This window comes from Vanessa atalanta, chromosome 7 (genome assembly GCF_905147765.1).
Source record: "Vanessa atalanta chromosome 7, ilVanAtal1.2, whole genome shotgun sequence".
NCBI lineage: Eukaryota > Metazoa > Arthropoda > Insecta > Lepidoptera > Nymphalidae > Vanessa > Vanessa atalanta.
In genome coordinates, this window is record NC_061877.1 from 8,042,010 (window position 1) to 8,062,719 (window position 20,710).

The 20,710-nt window shown below is 30.0% G+C and overlaps 2 protein-coding genes across 3 annotated transcripts in view; one reads left to right on the forward strand and one right to left on the reverse strand.

The window, feature by feature from the left end:
* The window catches only part of LOC125065462, a 56,083-nt gene extending 52,258 nt beyond the window's left edge, over positions 1–3,825 (reverse strand). Inside the window, exon 1 of the mRNA XM_047673043.1 lies at positions 3,786–3,825. The gene's annotated coding sequence lies outside the window, so the exon portion shown is untranslated. The remainder of the gene's footprint in view (positions 1–3,785) is intronic.
* Positions 1–20,710, forward strand: part of LOC125065463 — a 157,899-nt gene that overhangs the window by 21,221 nt on the left and 115,968 nt on the right. The gene's annotated exons all lie outside the window — the stretch shown is intronic.

Sequence of the window (20,710 nt, forward strand, 5' to 3'; positions counted from 1 at the left end):
TTTTTGGATATGCAAAATCAGAATCAACTTGGAACCCATTCGGCAGTTACGTCAAGACACCGGCGATGTTCACAATAGCTGTGAAAGTATATTAGAAAGCGCAAGTCGGTAGGTCAGTCTCACGTACAAGTTATATCAGACAGGGTTTACGTAACAATTACTTTTCTGGGTAATCAGAGCGTTGTTATGGTACTGATTTATACCCGCGATGAAGGTCACAGGTTTTTAAAGTCGGATTTTTGTTTAATTTCATATAAAGGTATATTCTCTATAACGTCTTACCGTCTCTATTTCATATTAATTTATTAATTATATATAATTAATTTATTAATTATATATATTAATTTAATAATTAAGATAGCAATATGAAATTATACACTTCCACTTCGACTGATGGTCAAGAAGTTCTCAAAGGCAAATTTTCCAGTAGAAGCTGTGATTTGGAGTGCATATCTGAATGAACAAAAGCCGAGTGGTTATGTGTTTTTGTCATATTACGTAAGATTATTTTTTAAATATTCTAACGTATATTTACTAAAAATATTTTTTTTTTTCAAACTCTAATTCTCTCTCATCTTTATTCAATATGGAAGCATTACAATTACTCATTGATGGTCAAATTAAACACTACCACCGGTTCGCAAAAGAAAATACCCCGACCTGAGAAGAACCGGCGAAATAAACTCAGCGGGTCTTTTTTGTTAAATTTATTAAATACATAAATTGAATATGAATAGAAATAGCTAGGAGGCGATCGTTTCATTCCCAAGGTATCGGTCATAAACTCACTAAGTGTATAATAACCTTTCACACACAAGCGTTTAAATAGTTGTTCTAATATTAACAACGCAGTACGATAAAATAAAAATAATTAATATTTATTTTTCTTTACAATATTTTTTTATGTTTTTATATCTTTGCTTTTCGGGACAAGGTAATAATGACTCAATCTGATTCTAAGTCACTAGTCAGTAATGAAACGAATGTGATTAAAGTCGCAATGATTACGTATAGTTTATATCTTGGCTTTGCGTACTAAAACTAAAAGTGCAGTTGACGTAACTAAGTCACATGATACTAGTTACGTCAATTCAATACATTAAATATTTCCTTTGTTGCAATTTATCAGGTGTTGAATTCAGTTATCCCGTGTTTAATTTTATTAGAGTAGGAAACTGATCATAATCTTTAGCTTACGATGAATGAATTAGTTATGCGTGTCTACAAGTTCGGTTAATATTAAGATAACATCCGTTTAAGTAATCGATTCGTACATAAGGTCCACTAATTTGTAATTCAATATTTTTATTCAATAAAATTTAATTTTAGGTCTTCACATTCTGATGCAAATAATATCTAAGTTTTTTTATGTTAAATACATTCAAATATCGAATGATTAATTAATAGAATATATTAAGTATAGAATTTAAAATATAAAGTTACCTAATTTAAATTCGCAAGTTATAATTATTATTTAAGTAAGATCTAATCTTGATAACGCCACCAGAATTTTAAGGTCAAGAATAATTTTGACATTTTAAATGTTTAAATATAATGCATTTTTGTTCATGTATCAGATTAGTGCACCTTTGGATAAAAAAATCAACAAATATATGTATTAAATGTAGCTATTTAAAGAACTACTCGTACTCAGAAGCGAGCACAGACGCGTTCGGTTTCATACAAGGTTATTTAAAAACCTTTTCTTTTTTTCAAGTTTACTTGTGTTACGGCACCTACTGTATCAAGTACTTAATGTGTATCGTAATAAAAACCTTATCTACTGAAATCGTTAAAAATGTGCTGTTCTAAATTAATGCAAAAAGGCCGATTCTATTTATATAAAAAAATAAACTATTTCTATAAATACCTTATTTATTTAATCTAAATAAAACTACTTTATTATGTTTTCGTTACGATACTTTTGATTGCAATAATATAAAATGTTCTATGTTATAACTGGTTCATCGTTAGTTTTTAGTGTTAATTATCTCCAAAGAACTTAATAAGATATTATTTTAAAAATAAATAAGTATTTTACACAATATGAACCGACTATTAAGCAACCAAATTATTAGTAGAGGCTCTATTGAAAGTGACTCGGGTAGAGATGACTCTACATCACGCGGGGCTTAGCTGTCATTTTGTTTTATTATTTTAAATTTTTTATTTTTTTATTTTGTACCTTGGTAAAAATAGGATTTAAGGCGAGAACTTTCATTGATCAATCCCTTGTTTAATCATCTTTCACGGTTGTATTATAAAAACCCATTTATAGGTATTAGTAATTAATGTTTATCTACATCTACATTATTAATATAAAAAAAACGTAACTTTGTAGTAATAATGTAAATATATATATAATATAAATACAAAGGTAGTAAAACTATAACAACCGTATGGGTAGGTACCACCGACTCACAAGATATTCTACATCCAAACAGCAGTTAATATTATTGTGTTCCGGTCCGAAGGGTGAGTGAACCATTGTAACTACAGACACAAGGGACACAACATCTTACAACATCTTAGTTCCCAAGGTTGGTGGCGCATTGGCGATGTGAGTGCTTAATGTTTTTTACAGCGTCATTGTCTACCGATGATGAACACTTACCATCAGGTGGCCCGTTTATCTTTCCGCCTATGTTAGAAAATAAATAACAAAGTATACAAAAAAATAAATCAAATGTCTTAACTTTCCCTATATATTTGCTGTGCTTGCAAGTTCAGGTTAAATCATGACTACATTATGTATTATACAATTAAACCCATGACAAAAAATCATGAATCAAGGTTACATAGCAAAATATTGCAAATTTTTTAAGACAAATTATGCAATATTTAGCGACATTAAATCATATAGTTACAACATATTTTTTATCTATTCATTCATGAAGGCGCGCTCCTCCACCTCAAATTATAATATGCAAGCATTGTAGTGAGTGGCGCTCGTGATTAGAAGATATCTTAGTATGCAAATATACAAATTAAATTATATTTCTTAAGTTTATTTTACTAAAAATTAATTAATTTAACTCGAAGGACCTTCGTGAGTGAATAGATCGGCGTGTCAAATATTACATAAAAAAAAAACCAAGAGAATGTTTCTCAAATATGTTAAATGTCAAGAAGTTGAAAGTGAATAAATACATATTTTTAATAAATCTCGTTAGTAACGCGCCGCAGTTGTCTGCGTTCATATTAACAATTTACGAAATCATCATGGCATGGCAAAACAAAAAACATATTTACATATGCTTTTAAACTAACTCTTTCGTTAAACTTGTTTGTTATGCCTTGACACATAGTCACATTCACACAGAAACTTCTAGAATTATTTTATCGTATGTAAAATGTGTATTGAAGTTCAAAGCAATCATTTCATTAAAAAAAAGATTGATATTTTAAATACGTTAAAGCAATTCTAAGATACATTCTATAATCCGGTGTTAAGTTAGTTAACACCAGTGAAATGGATATTTAAAACCTTCATTTATATTTTTCACTTTTATGATATGTTGTATTACGAACGTTAATGGCAGGCAAATTAGTTGAGTGTTTATTGACAGTAACAAGGGATATGAGCGAAGGCATTTAAATGGCATGTGGTTTTTATACATTGGCATTACGTTTTGTGTAAGCCCGCCTGGGTGGGTATAACCCACTCATTAAGCCTAGTTAATGAAATCGATTTCGTGCATGGCGGATAATCTCAAGGGAGACTAGCCAACAACGCAGAGCATATCATAGTGCACACGTGTGAGCGCAAACACAGGTGTACTCACCCACACATACGGCCGGAATGAGTTTAAACGCAGAAATGCTTTACGTACATTTCGAGACACGGGAGTTACAATTGCTAGTCTTACTGCTAAAGAGAATTTACTGACAGAAAAACCTGGGAGTTTGAATCCAGGACCTCAAGATCTGCGGTCGTATATCAAGTCAGTAGAATGACGAGGCAGTCGATTTATTTTACCGATAAGTGACAATAATTTATATTACTGTGTTCTGGAGTAAAGTGTAATCTTTCGCTAAGGGCTATAATAGCTTAGATCCTGATCTCAGCGATGTAACTACGATATCAGGAATGGTTCATTCTTTTTAAAAAGCCAGCTAACCTAACCGAATCTAGCATTACCTGAAAAAAAAAAACGATAGAGTATCGGTTTTAGTATTTATATTCTATTTCAAGTTTAAAATTCGAATTGATTGCATAATAAAGAAATGAATTTAAAAAAAAAAATAGATTTTTTTATCTGTTACCCATATTTGATTTTGTTTTGATATACCAATTTTTTTTTAGACTGTCACATTAAGCCTATATCAATATATATAAATAAATTAATATATATATATATATGTATAAATAAAGTATGCTATAGCAATAATCAATTTGTTTACAGGGACCATGTTTGATAAGTTTATTATTTATAAATCTTTAGTTCAAGGTGCTCATATCAAGTTAGTGGTTATTTTGGGTCAAGGCAAGCTGATGTGCTTGAAAGTAGTAACTGCAAACAATGTAGTTTAGACAATTTAAGTCGACTATTATACATTTGAATGAGTTGGTTGTATGTCATCATTAAATATTTTTATCTTAATACGGCTGTCCCATTACTTCCTGTGTAATGTTTTTTATTGCAGCTTTACAAATATTCCTTGGAAACCAATGGAATCTATCTATATTGAACAACGGTGAGACGTTCTTTTTAATGTCTTACTGAAATAATTACTTAACCAATAAATAATATACTAACAGTAGTAAGTAGTACAATATAGTATTATTATGTAAGTTGCTGCGCGTCGCAGTTCCAATCGTTTTAAATATATAGAGTATTGAAGTGAAATTGTTTTTCTTGTTATACTATACACAATATATAGTTTTATCGAGTTTTTTAAATATTAACAAACAGTTTCATTTATTATGTGCAATTATATACGATTAATGTTTACAAAACATTTTATATTTGATTTATTTATGGCCTTACTAAAACAAATATTACTCATATTTTATTGTAACTAATCGTTAGTACACCAAGATAATGGTATACTCTTATATTGTATGTGCACGTAGTAGTCGGTTGCTAGCGTAGTAATTTTTAGTATCTGTTTAATGTGTTATTTATAAACATTCCATTTATTTATTTATTTATTTATTTATTTATGTAAATAATCTATTTATTCCAACATACTGATCGATCTCCTTCATCTACTCGTATATCTTATACATGACTTTGTCAGAATTAGATCTTTACACCAATAAAAGCTGTCGTATTATTAAGATTTAGAAAATTATATATTTTATTAGCAATTGAAATCTGTGTAAATTGTGTATTATCAAATTGACTGTACTGTGCCCTGTTCTTCAATAGAAGAGGGCAGACACTTCTGTCATGTCGTATCGTCTTATTTAAGGTCTCCATCCATTTATATTGTAATAGCTATGTTAGAATACAATGACATATCTATAAAAAAAGGTCATAGTAGCTAACCAGTATTGTACATAAAGAAAAGAAACGAGAGCTTCTTCTTTAACCTTAGAGCTAGCACATTTCAGTAAGTTTTCGTAAAGATTGTTTTGTTTAATACTGAGTGTATTATAAAACCTATTAAACTATTACGTCTGATTATTTAATAAAAGGTAATGTGTTTAAATCCTAGTACATGCAAACCTAACGCATGCAAAGTATAACTATAAACTTTAATTAAAAAAAAAAAAAAAACGCAGCCTACTGTTCGACAAAAAATAGACAATCGACATCCACACCACAAAATCTGATCAGTCGGTTTTTGAATAGACAGATCGGATCTCCAAGACCACCCAATTGATCTACAATTTTAGTTTTACCAACAATTCTAACGTTACAATTTGAGATAAAATACAATAAATCGTCTGAGACTGCGACGAGATTTATAGCATTATAAGTATTTTATTATATTAATACATATATTAATTTCTCTCCTAATCAATAAACATAGTATGAAAGGAATTTAAAACACCTAATTTAATATTCATTTGGAATGGTTCTAGGTACGTTTCGTATATACTGATAACAGCAAACGCGACGAAACGTTCATTGTTCCAATTCAAAATATCTAAACTTGACTATTTAATGACATTTTTGTCGCTTTACGATTTTAAAATACGTGACTGTTTTGACGTGTTAATCGACAAAGTTATCCATGTGTGGTTTGTAAACATTTTTATTTATATTATGTTGACGTTAGTTATATCTTATTTGGTTTATTCTTTGTAATTCTTAGATAAAGATTTGCTGGAAACAATGTAGGAACGATAGAGAAACACATGCGGCTAATAGTATTGTTAAGATATGCAACCCGAACCGTGAGGTTCGAGTCACTGTATCCAAACACATAATGCAAGCTGAACAAGATCAGTTGGTTTGTTCTCAAAAAAGTTATACATATATATATAGTTATGTAATACCACAAGGTAATTCGAGCAGATTTAATTGTTTCTCACTTAACAAGGGACTCTCACACAAAATAAAAAAATGTAATAGTATCTGACAAGCCGGGCCAGGTGTTTGTCTTAAAGTGAGTAAAATTAAATAAATTTTAAAAGATTCGACATTGTAGGGAAATTTAACAATTTATAATAATATAAAATACACGTAACACACAAACTACGTAAACAGACACACCTAACCTCTCACTTCAAGAAGATTTTAGTTTATTTTAAAAATATTAATAAAAGTAATGAATGTGTTCACTGTGCTGATTTCAAAATATATTTGATAAAAGAAACGATCTTATGTGTTATTAGTTAACTTGTTTAAAACATTTCAATTAATATAAAAATATTGTGAATCGACCCAAACAACCGATCGGACTTCCACGCGTTTTGACGATCTCTTTATTGTGAAACGTATGATATGTCAATTATAAACAAACTAACCTCTGACCGCTGAGTCCAAAAAATTCCGTTGATGACATAATATATAATAATTAAATTAACTAACTAAGATAAGATAACTTCAGAACCGTTTAAAAAGTTAATTATTAAAAAGGTATCAAATACATATATTAGTTACATTTCTTGTTTTAAACTTATATGTATTAACGTTCAACAAGTTTCCACTGATGTATTCTGGATCTTTAGTAAAAAATGCTTAAGTTTGTTCTGTGGTAAGTGGTCACCACCACAATGTATGTATATCTATATCTTAAAGTGCCATTGTCTATGACGAAAGCACTTTAAGAAACATTTAGCAATCCTTACATCGTCACTAAACTTGAAAACGGAGTTGTTTCCAAAAATTTGTTACAATATAAGTGTAATGAACAATAGTTTAAAAACGAATAATGTTTTTTGAAACACAAAAAAATGAATAACACATTTAATACCCATTGAGATTGCTCGAATACTGTCGACTATTATAATATATACTATACGAAGATATTATCTACGACTTTTAGGTTTTCATGCTACTATATTGTGCATTCATAAATGAATCAATTTTGCACGGTATTCATATATATTTTACCCATCTTTAAAAACATTTCAATTGATTAGTATTAGTGAATTTGACTGTATTTCATGAAAATACCTAATAATGGCATTAATTTGGGAAAATATTGAAACTACTGAATTTCATATCAGCTCTTATCAGTAGAATCTACATTTCGAACCGTTGATAGATTATATTAAAATCTTGTAAAATATAAATTAAATGTATATACTTAAATATGGTATGTTTTTATTTTAGAAAACGAGCATAATACTCTATTTCTATACACTATTGTTGACTAATGGTTTCGTAAATAAGTAATCACCTTGATAGAACTGCTGGAAAATAAAATCTTTAATACATACTCACAAAAAAAACACATTCGAAATGTTTCTTTAACAATACAATAATTTTATATAGATAAGCAACTAACCAATAATAAAATAATAAACAATCTTATTATATATTAATGCAAATTATATTATTCTCTTTTTATCGTCAAAACTGCATATTAATTGGTAAATAAAAAAAACTAATGGAATTTGAAGTAATAATTTTTTGAAATACGCTAAGGACAAACAAGTTCTTAAATCACGGTACCTTATTACTTTACGCAATCGTATGAAGGGACCATGAGCTTTTGTTCTTTTGCCCTTGTTAACTGAAATTAAGACATTAATTTAATTATTTTGCATACAAAACAAACAATTGACATTCCACGTTGTATTGCTTTTTTGTGGTTGTGGTTACGTAAGAATTTCCAACAATCTACTAACGTCAACGATTTTTTTTTTTCGTATCGAGATATATTTTGTTAGTAATAATAATTGTATTTATTCCTTTTTTACGTAATAATGTACCCTTGTACAATTAACGCTCCTTAACCTTTTAAGAACCTGAGCAGGGGCGTCGCTCAAATATAACTAACATCACTTATATTTACACAAAAAATTTGAAGAAAAATATTTTCACAATATAAAATAGTTTTATTTCTAATAATAACTATATTAAAATTTATATTTAATATATAAAATTCGTTCCGTACGTATACATAAACACATTTTAAGTAATTAATTTCAATAGCTTTTATCACCATATCTATCCAACTACAAGTACAACACAGGTACCATAAAAAATAATAAATAATATATTTTTTCAATTATTGTTAAAATATTTAATATATTATTAATTTTATTAAGTGATAACTATGTAACGCGGAACTTCAGTCGGCCTCCAGCTAAGTCTGCCCAATGCTTTTTTATCTTACCTACATGGCTATATAATTCTTAAATCTAAGCTTTTTAAGTCAGTTATATACCGATTGAATATCCTACTGAACGACAGAGCTCTTTTCTTTTCTAAGCTGTAAGTTCTATTAGGGAAGAATTTTTGTAAATGAAAATGACACAGGCTTGTACACGAAAGCTCAATTGTTTTGCCCAGAATTAACCCTGTAATTAACAATAAAAAAAGTATTATTATTATTTCTGTACTTTAAATAAATATTTTTATAGCAGGCAACATTGGCGCCGGAAGAAATTTAAAAGATTTCCTAACATCGCCATGCTTGTATATGTCGTAACACTGATCCATTCATCCTTCAATCCAAACAGATCAATCTTATATATCACGGCTTGGCGCTATAATACCTATATGACTAACTATCGGACCTACTAAGTAAACGGGCTTGCACAAAACTCTACGATCAAGTAAATAAAAATAACTAAATATTAAACATTAATTATTTCAATTAACCTTTCGATTGCGTAATTCAATTCAAACCAAATATGGTTACAAACAAACACTACAAAATCATGGCAACACTAATGACTTGGAACTGCTTCCACATCCAATATTAAACAGGTTTCCTTTATATTGGCTAACTCGTTTTCGCAAATTATATCAGTGATGCCAAAATTACGGTTTTTGTGCAACAATAACGACTCCTTCCGTCTTTTAACCGATTACATTAATTACATACATATATCGATATAATATAGCAAAATTGATTTTCTTTTAAATTTTAACATATACTTATCGTTATTATATAACAATCTCGAATAAAATATATTAAATAATTCAATAACAAAAAATAAAGCATATACATAAGTGTAAATTAAACTTTTTTGGAATTTTCGCTACTACAATAGTCAATAATATGTTGTTAGGAAGCAGTCAATATGTTCTTATTATGTATGTCTATTCAAAACATTCAAATGAAAAAACAATCTTATGTCTAATGTTATTCGATACAAATTATTGAATACAACCAGATAAAAAGAAGTTTAAAATTATAATGGAATGTAGAATTGTTTTAATTATGTATATGTTTATTAAATTCATATCTATAGTTATTCTTCATGTTATTTTATTATAACAATTTTGGCTCTGTCCAAGGACATATAAAAGTCAATAACGTAAAAATGCATATGCGTGGTATTGTTGTTTCTAGCTAAATTAAAAACAATATGAAACCGAAACAAAATAAAGGAAAATATTATTAATAATACAGAACATTTCACTAATGGTAAGGGCTTGTATGTCCAACTTAGTCTGGGTAGGTATTCTACTAAAATAAGTAAAGTTATTCTACCTCTACGGTACAGTTATAGTTGAGACTTTGATGCTGATTTACGATTTAGCTTAGTAAGTCAGTGTGATTACAAGAAGGGACACAAAAACTTAGCTTTAATTATCTTTAGAAGGAGATAAGCGGGTGCCCTACCCCATTATAAGGCGATTTTGTTGTCTGCTTATGAAAATGAAAATAAAATTTAAACCTAATAATATTTGTAGTCAGCTTCTAGTCAAATTTAATGATATAAAGTCGGGTCAGAATCACACCCCCGACCCTGTAAACAGCTGTTTCAACCTTGAGTTATCGCAGCTGAAAATGTTTCCGCCAAACAAAGCAATTATTATGTTATATATTTATTATTGCATTTTATTTGAACGTGCATCATATTTAAAGGCCGCCATTGCGAGGTAAGCGTCCAACGTTCTAGATAAGAAGATAATATCAAAACTAATATTGTTCATAGATCATGCATAATAAATTGTAGAAATGATTACCAATTAAAAAAATTAAAAGTATATCGTTGATAAACACATAATTATACACAAAATAATTGAAGACAAGTTCAATACAATTTAAATACAGTAAAAGCGAAACATTACTTTTATTTACTTGGCACTACTGTTTAACAATTTTATTGAAATCACCTTAATAATTTACGAATTATCTATGTATAAACTTTGTTACTTGTAAGATATTTTTAAATTAAGTTCAATAGTCACTTATTGAATCTTGTCGCAGTCATCAAGGCTTATGTAATCACTTTCTCTGTCTCAGAGTCTTGCGAATTATTTTGTCTTAGGTTTTAACGTTGCGAACTTGTTTCATCCAACGAGCGTATGTTGGTCATGTCGCAGTGAAATTTGCCGAGTCCTCATAATCCACATGTTCTTACTTGGACGCACTGGGTCGTTAGTTGAAACTGGCTGACCACTAACCGACATATGTGTTTATGTATTCAAATTTGGAATATCTCCAATGTTCTCTATTCGAATTCTGCGAAATAATTATTTGCTAGTTCGATTCTAAATAAAAAAATAAGACTTTCATATCGTCCGTAAACTATTTAATATGTAATTGAAACATTGTAAATGCAAGTTATCTTTTTAATTTTATGATTTATTTAAAGGCAAAGATTGACATTTAAAAAATATATAGAACGAGAAAGCGCCTGAAATAATAAAATAGCAACACGATTACAATATTATTTTGACATTCTAGCATCAAGTTATATAATATGTTTTATTACAACAATTTTTGTTAATCCAATACCAAATATGAATGAATAAATCAAGCCATTACAGACTTTAAATTCACATTTTTATTTGTTATACATGTTTTTCGATTGATTTTAATAATTTATTGGATTTTGAAAATAAATATGGTTGTATAACATCGTTTATATTTTATAAAATATATTTCTTTAGATTTTAAAAATTCTGAATTTCGAAATAAGTAATGGCGAATGTGGTAATTGGATCTCGTAAATTACACGCTCGCCATCGTATTTAATGTAGCCCCGTACCGCTCGTCAAATGTGTAAGATAATTTATGAAGCGTCTGATTGCTACTTTTATTAAACTGGTTAGAGAAAAGAGATCATCTTTTTCATAATAACGATGTATATATCTTGAATGCCTTTTATTGAGTGCGTATTCCTTCATATGACTTAATCTTTAGTTTTGTTTATATTTTAATATAACATAAACTAAGATGAAAAATTTCCTTGTGTCATAAAAGGATTTTCAATATACGATTGCATTTTGGAAATGTCATACATATGATATTATTTAAGCTACGGCATATTTGTTGCATTGTGTGAATACTTATTCCCTATTAAGCCAACACTCATGTCTGACCTACCCTATTGCTCAATGTAAACGAAGCACGCTCTCTCATTTCCAATGCTAATACTACGAATGATAGTTGTCTTCTACTATATTGACCATATCGTGACCGAGTTGACCAATTATTTAAACCTATTAAGGATCCTTTTTTACTTGTTATAAATTAATATTATTATCATAAAAGACAAGAAATTCTGAAAATCATCATGTCAATTAATTGAATCGGAAATGTTCCCGAGTTATACTACATTCAAACTTATCGATATCGGGAACAGATGACAATAAAAGTACTTCAATAATTTGATTTGATCTCTATCGGATTCACAAGAAAATACAAACAATTTTTTTTGTAATATTCCCCCTCATAAGCCGAGATGGCCCACTAGTTAGAACGCGCGCATCTTAACCGATGATTTCGGGTTCAGACCCAGGCAAGCACCAACCAGCAGACAAGCAGAATTTTCATGTGCTTAATTTGTGTTTATAATTAATCTCGTGCTCGGTGGTGAAGGAAAACATCGCGAAGAAACCTGCATGTGTCTAATTCCAACGAAATTCTGCCAACTGTGTATTCCGCCAACCCGCATTGGAGCAGCGTGGTGGAATATGCTTCAAACACTCTCCTCAAAGGGAGGGGAAGCCTTAGCCCAGCAGTGGGAAATTTACAGGCTGCTAATGTAAATACAACCTCATGTACACTATGTCTTATGTGCCATAAGTTGTAGACCTTTATAGCGAAATACCCACAATTTAATATGTATATTCGAGATTTAATTTTGTATATTCGAGACGTAATCGAGTTGTGATACCATCGTATACTCAATCTGTTGTTTCGATGTCAACGCAGTAGATAGACACTATGTTATGCGTACGCGCGTATACCGAATGATAATCAGATTAACGGTGATTCCGTAATATATGTTTTGTGTTGATTGCACCCTTTATGATTATGCTTCGAGATAGCTGCATAGCTGAATAACAAATGCTGCGAACAATGGACTGATGGATTATATTGTATAATTAAATTATGTTCAAATTAATAATATAATAAATTCGCTCGTAAATAAAACAGTGTTATGTGATATTGTCATGCGCTAGACCAATTTTACACAAGCAGGTATGAAAAGATACGAATTTGATATATGAAAATTCAGTGGATGCTCGTCTGGGTTCGAATATGAAATTTTTGGTTAAGTTTCAAATGTTCTAACCGCTGGGCGATCTCGGCAAGGAGATATTAATTATATGTATGTACATACATTTAAGTATGTTCTACTGTAAGTAATTCATAGTTAAATATTCATTGGTATTAAAAACTTTAAATGTAGAAGGCAACTACACTGGTATTACTACAGTCTTAATTATCTTTATTAGTACAGTTGCGATAAAAGAAAGTTAAAAAAAGATCGTGTACCAATGCGTATAAAACGCTGAGTTACGTGATGTTTATAATTGCAAATTAAATATGTGTTAATAATTACTTTATTTAAAGACATTTTCTCGTATAGCATTTTAATTAGACAGAAGAAAGGCAGTAAATTTTTTTTTCAACGCAACTGTCATATGTGACGTATTATAATGAATATTATGTAACAAAAAGTTTTCACATGTGAGAATTAATTAATAATTTATTCCGAATTTAAATTAAGTACATTGGATTATATTTAATACTTACAATCACAAAAATTCACTGACGAAAAGTCGCGGTAACCGGACACTATGTATTAGAGAAATCTGCGGATGCTAATACAAAGGCCATTTCGATTCGTACCCCAATTCAGGACATCCTTTGACGAAGTCGGCAAAAACGAAGTATCTTTTTTAACTTTCAAAGGTTTAAAATTATTTTTTGGGTAATAAAAAATTTCTACTCGTCCAAAAACGGAAATAAATTTTACCAAACCCAATTGTACTTTTCCGTACATATTTTTGTACACGACTTTTAAAAACATTCAGAAACTTTTATGTCTTATTATGTTAATTATTACAGTACTGCCTAAAGAGGAGTGTAATCAAGGTGTATGTATGTATACTCCAAACACCATAACATAACTCGGCTATATTGTGCACTTCTGATCGTTCTTGACTAATATATCTTTATTATAATACCATGCTGAACTACATTAATTTTACTTCCAAAGTTCCGAGAGCAGTTTCGTCGACGTTAAAAACGCCATTCTTTTTGCGAATCGATAATGAATATTTTAGATTATTCTAGCTCTCATGTCATTCTTAATTAGATATTAAATGTTGTTTATTTGGCTTTTGTCCTCTTGTAGTAGTAGTAATAGTAGTCTATTCTAATACGAGTTTCTTCAGTCCGTCATAACTTTTAATTTCCTCAATAGATTTGAAAGTACATATATGGGTATCGTTACAATCCTTACAATATCTCGAGTGACAATGACTAATACATAAAATGTATTTAGGGCAGATGCTTTTTTTAATTTCGAATGTAAGAAATTATTCACGTATAATTATTTTAAAAAAAATACTAGTACTAAACAGGGAATAAAATCTATATCATCCTTATCGACTTATTAGCCACGCTATTGAACATTGATCTAATTAAATAAAAATGAATCAAAGTGGACTATGCAAGTCCAGCAAAAAGTATTCGCGACGGATAGACGATTCACCTACGCAATGTAGCGTTCAATTTCCATCTTGTATGGCCTCGATTGGATATTCAGCGAGTAAGATAAAAAATTAGTTACGCAACTAGGCTCTTAACGAAATGCTATTAAAATAATCTCGATAGTAATATTTTTTCGGGAATCATATTTAAGAACAAATTAGTCCTTGTAAAGGTTTTTATAGACGAGAAAATATTAATGGAAAATACTTGAAAAAGTACTAATTTGATATATTATAAAGTTCCTCTTATAATTAAAACCTGATTAAAGATTAGTTCATTTCCATTTTACATTGTTACATTATAACCTTTAACATTTGTTTTTCTGTAAGCACTGAACGACTTTATATTCGTTCGTTGTACTTGCCTTGGGCGCGGCCGACGACGCACTACCTCGAACGTTCGAAAGGTTCAAGGAATAAAGTAGTTAGAAGTGTCACATGATCGCTCAAAACAATTCGGAAGGAAGAACAAGTTTTAACTTTTATTACTGATTATTTATTTATCAATTGCTAATTAATTTTTAAATTAGAATAAATTTAATATATCCCGTAATCGTGTATGCAATTTTGTTTTAAATAAAGCACTTGTCAAATCACACCTGCTCTGCATTCCATTAAATTGCTAATCGAATTGATAGTTTATATAAACTCGTTATGTTAATAAGAAGAAAAGATACATATCCGGTAACGTTGCAAGGTTGTTCCGTTTGTTAGTTTAATTAAGAGCTATACTTGACATATATGTATGCGGGTTTTATCAGAAATATTTCTTACGCATGTGCTCTTAAGACACATTGGATTCTTATATCAAATTGATTTTCTCAAAAAAAGATTTCATTTGTACATAATAATAAAATTTAAAATTATCGTCCCCATTCCATAAAATAATAATTTATTCCGAATCATCAGAAATCATATTTATGTAAACAAAACTATCGTGAGTAATACAAAATGTTTTCGTTTTTAATTTGTTTTTATGAGGTGAGACTCATCTAGTTGATTAACATCAGTGTTTTGTGCCTTCTACGAGTCAAGAGGAAAATGACATACAATCGACCACTTCCGAACAGTTATCCTAGGTCAATCTCGTTAAGACGTTTGCGCGTACACGGAACATTGTATGAACTCGTATACATATATGAAAGGTGCATTTGTGCGTGTAAATGTATGCATATCTATCAGCCCTGTCTAACTTTTAAATCGCTTAGAGCAAGTCAACAAGGTTAAACACGATTGTTTTCGTATCATTGATAGTACTTCTATAAAAATTACTGTGTTGTCTTGTCTTAATTTGGCCAGAATTTATTTAATTTAGAATGTATTTATGTTTAATTTTATATTAAAACATAGATTACAAATTATGCTTCCTTTCACGATATTTTATTTGATCAGTGTAATTAATAAAATACCGTGTAATTGAAAAAAACTGACATAAATGTTAAATATGGGATATGTGAAATGTCAATGCTATTTTCTCCTATTTTTTTATGTAATTGTATATTCAACGTTTTAAGTGTCACGGGAATATTACCATAATTGCTGTTATGTACGTGAATTAAAAAACGTGTATAGTATTGTAACAATTGAACTGTGACCACAGTTGAGTGTTCATGTACTAGTTAACGGTTAATGAGGTTGCGCAACCAAGTTAACGAAATTCAAGTAATTTACTAGATTACATTTGCGCTCTAATGAAGATAAAAGTATAACTTACTACTTACTAATCAAATTATGTATATGTATACTTTAAAATAAGAAAATAGTTTCAAGCATTGTGTATTTGGTACTAAGATTACGTTTTATAAAATATATTCACAAAACTTTATTGCAATGTCTTTACAAAAAAATTGCATTGTGTCATCTCTAATAATAATAATTCCCTCGGTTCCTAGTACCAATCTGGTTATCTCAGATTAATACTAGTAACCGAGGGAAATAGAGCTAATTTATGATTTATTAAAGTAACTAGTTAAAACCAATGTTGGTAAAGAGTGTTCTCTATTACTCCTAAGAGTTCCCGTTGATCAAGGTGACTAAGGCGACTCTAAGGCAGGTCAAAGCAACAAACCACCGAGTGATGATGCAATCATAACAAAGTCGTTAAAGGCAAGTGGGACTGCGGTCCTCTTTAATTCGTATGGTCTGGAAAATTGAAGCAATATAAGGCGGTTCTGTTTTTCAGAAGAGTGAGGAAATCACTTTAAATAAATTACTAACTGGTACTTATTGTACAATAACTTGCCGAAATGTAAAAAAAGCGAGTGTTCGCGGCGTGTCCGTCTCGGTGTGAACTACGCCAAGATCAAGGTCAGGATCAACAGGCGTGTCGTACCTGGACCGACATACTTCTGGAATATGTCTAGATAGATCAAAATATACAGCTCGATCGATTCTTTTTTCGTATGTAGGAGATAGTACACCGTTTATGGGCCGCTAATCATGCTGTAAACTGTGTTGCTGTTACACTGACTCATTCACCATATTCAAGCAAATCATGGAACAGGGAAACACAAAGTATGGATGTTTAGTGGTAAACTATATGATAAGTTATACAAATTCAAAGACCCGTTCAATGTGTTTCCTAAAACTAAGCATATAACAATAATAATCCAAAAAGCAATATTTATAACTAACATTTAATTTTAATAAATGAGTTAAACTAACAATAACTATTAGTTACACTATTAAAATTCTTATTTACATAATTTACATAATTATGATTTTGACTTTGACTTTTGCTACAACTAATGTTCTTTGAACAATATTTATGTAAACAAATTATCACTTAAAACGTCATAGAAATAAAAGGTCGTAAGACACCGGGTCGCTGTTCCTGGGTACTACGAATGAACAGGATAACTATGACTATTTTATTATAAGAAAATCGAAAGATAAGTTAAGAAATCCTGATAGTTTACGACTTGAAAAAAGGAGTACAAGGAGACAAGATACGTACACGGCTTCAGTGTTTTTTTTCTATGTTTTATTTACTGCGCAGCGCTGCATAAATAATGAATACAAATAAAACATTTTTAAGACCATTAGGTATATTTATGTATGGAAACAGTAAAATCAAATAATTAAAGGCTATTTTACTGCGATTCATTTATTGCCTACAATCTTATATATTATGCAGTGACAAGGTCACTAATGATCTATTACCTGTGAAAAATATATTTAAAAGCAAATTGTAAATATAAATATATATTACTTTTATTACTGTCCTGCTACTTGTGAGCATTTCAAGAGAAATGTCCGCTTCATAAATATACATGTAACCAAACCACGCACAGTGAAAAAATTACAGACAGAAAATGCTTCACTTTTTAGTAGAAAATATCTCAAATAGATTTTTAGTATTTAAATATAAAATTTTCACATCGCATACTTTGTATGTGCTTATGTGATATAGACATATATACATCGGTTTTACGACGTAAGTTTTATATACCTAATTAAGGTACCTAGCAGGTGATTGCTAATGTACATTATATTCACACATAAAAAGTAATGTGAATCACGATTTTGTATGCAAATAGTGTTAATATGTTGTGTAAATATTTTTTACCGAAATATTACTTGCTTATTCGCTTATGCACCACAATGTTTATATTGCCTCAGTAGGGAGAATATGCGTATTTTAATCGAAGATCACGACTTCAAATCAGTCAGTCAGTCAGGCAATACTGGGCTTTCACTTTGCCTTAATCTGCCTTCATAGCTCAACTCGTGAATAAACAAAGGGAATTTTATGCTATCAATCCGTCGAACCCTATAACAATAACTGGAGAAAACCTTGACATTGACCCCTTCTACTTAAAGACTGCTACTGTAACAAATAAAAAACTTAACATGCCCATAAAATTAATTAATAAAATAAATAAAGGTATGAGTAATTTCAAAAATATATTTTTGTACACATACTGTATTAAAGTTACAAAGCATGTCCATGAAAGCTTTTTGACTTATAATTAGAAGGAGAGTTTAACATCTTAAGGGTTTTACTTGTTCACTCGTTCATCCATACCGATCGGCCGTCAATTCCAACTTATCCATATTTATCTATAAATAAATGCAATGAATTACAATTAACAAATAAAAAGAATAGTTAATTTGTTCATCTATAATAAAAGAATTATTTATTCTAAGACTGAGACTTTGAAATAGAGTTAACAATAAAATTATTTCTGTGAAATTGTACTTTATGTTATATTGTTTCAATATCTAACTGTTCACCGATAATATAAATTAACCTTGTAATATCCTTTTCAGGTACATACAGCATATGAAATTGCCATGAATTTATTTTATGTAAGTAGTTACCTACTGATTAATCGCTTAGATATAATATTGTTGTGTTCGTTTGATGGATGATGTGTACTTCACTAACGAATAGGAGTGGCTTTGGATTGCCTTGATTTACAATTTCTTACTTTTCGGTTTTTCATCTCTGCTTATTACAAAATTCACTCGGATTCGATAGAAATGTCATATATTTTACTAACGTACATACAAAACACTGCCTAAACCATTCTAAAAGGATGAAAATTAGTAAAGGAAAGAAGGAAAAGGAAAGGACCTTAAGAAAGGCAGATGTGCAGTAACAAAAGATTTTCCAAATTTAAATAATATTGAACAGGGAAAAAAAATGATATGATTACGTTAATAAAAAAACTGAGATTGTAAAATAAGAAAGATATGAACGTTGGGGTGGTTGTTCGTCATTTGTCACATTAAAAAAAAGGTTGAATTTAATATCTGGCGTCTGACGTATTAATAATAAACAAATGTATTGTTATTCCAAAATTATGAGACTATTTTTAAATTTATTTAAATATATTTTTTTTAAATCATTAATCAATGTGTAGTTTTTAATTACGCAAGCAATTTTGTACAAATTGCTTGCGTTATTTGTGGAGGCCCTAGGGCTGTAGCCACGGATACCCCTTAATCCGGCTCTGGTCTAATATGACGGAAGTCTGACACAACCAGAGAGCGATAAGGAACAGGAACAACGACTTTGCGTGGTATTTGAGACATGCGAGTATAACTTCAACCAAAGTCCTATCTTCAATTTACACTTGACACTCCTATGAGTCCTATGAGCCGAGATAGCCCAGTGGTTAGAACGCGTGCATCTTAACCGATGATTTCGGATTCAAACCCAGGCAGGCACCACTGAATTTTCAAGTGCTGAATTTGTGTACATTGTTGTTTATAATTTGGTGTATTAAGTTCAATTTGTTTAAGTATGTCTTTATTTCACATACATTTATTTAAATCTCGTTCAAAAGAGCCAAACTATTTTCAATTTTGTTTACTGGCAACTTATCTTTATTATCCATTTATTATCACACAATGTAAAGCGTGACTTGAATTGTTCGTAAATACTCAATCTCAACCTGAGCAATTTACGTCATGCGTTAAGGAAAAATCGTGATTTACTACTTAGGATTTCATGTCTTTGAACTAAAGTGGCTTGATATTGATTAGTTTTATTTTGTCAACTACTTCTGAATTGGTTGTACGTTTAATAGTGTAATATCAATCTTGTCTACTTGTTGTTAGAGTTTGTGCTAGTATGTCTGGGTAGGTTCCACTCACTCATCAGATATTTTACTGCCAAACAGCAATACCTGCTATTATTGTGTTCCAACCAAACGTCTTAGTTCCCAAGATCGGTGGTGCATTGTCGATGTATGGAATGGTTATTTATTTCTTTCAGCGTCAAAGGCTATGGGCGATGATGATCACTTACCGTCAGGTGGTCCATTTGCTCCTACGCCTACATATTACATAGAAAATATATATCGAATTTATTACAGAGTAAATCTTATATTCTTATAGTCGACTTTTTTATATAACATAATCGTATAATAATAATTGTAGTCGTACATTAGGATTGCTACTTTTTCAATAAAAAAATTTACATCTTTACAACACTACAGACCCTAATATTTCCTCTTTTTTGTTAATTTGCATTTCAACTCCTTGTAACATTAAAAAATGACACAAAAAAATCTAAGTCTTTTTAATCTTTTGTTTATACTCAGTTTTTTTGGGAATGGGTTTATTGATGTTTGTCCAAATTACTGAATATGCGGGCCTGGTAGATATTATTATTTAATTTATGTAAAAATATTCGACTTACGTTTCTCGAAAATAAACAAACGCAA